Source organism: Babylonia areolata, chromosome 11, assembly GCF_041734735.1.
Source record: "Babylonia areolata isolate BAREFJ2019XMU chromosome 11, ASM4173473v1, whole genome shotgun sequence".
NCBI lineage: Eukaryota > Metazoa > Mollusca > Gastropoda > Neogastropoda > Buccinidae > Babylonia > Babylonia areolata.
This window is the reverse complement of record NC_134886.1, coordinates 11,345,456-11,346,060: the sequence shown is the minus strand read 5'-3', so window position 1 is coordinate 11,346,060 and position 605 is coordinate 11,345,456.

Genomic DNA, 605 nt, shown 5'->3' with positions numbered 1-605 from the left:
CATTACCCACAGGGCCATACCTTTCTGCCCCTTTTACCGACTCGGGCAGATGCCACATTCAAGCAACATTAGTTCGCCCCATCACCTTGCTTGACAGAGATCCAGCATCGACGTCTCAAACAGTTGGCATTTGAAAGCAATTTCTGCACTTGGTCTTCCCTGCCTGATCCTTTCAGCCTCAACACACAACACTGCTGTGGTTAAGATGGGCATTCCTTTTCAAGCACGTCTTTCCAATGAGACACTTCCCGGGGTTTCTAGCCTAGGGAGGCTATCCCCTCATGGAGCCCAGCCTTCAGTCAAGGACCTTTCAGAGGATGACTTTTTTGTCACTTCGGGAAGCAAGCACCATGTCTTTCAGACACACAATTGCACCACAAGACCCCGCCAACTCCTCCCGGGTTCCTACATTTCAGCATAACGTGCATGTGGACCCTTCATCCCTCAACACACAGCAGTGTTTCCTGATTACCCCTGCTGATTGGTGTCCTCCTAGGACCGTATATGATAATCAGTGTGTACGACAATGACCATCAGAACAGCAGAGGAGGGAACTGCTGTCCCGACTATTCGGGTGGAATTTGATTATATAATTTATAGTAAAG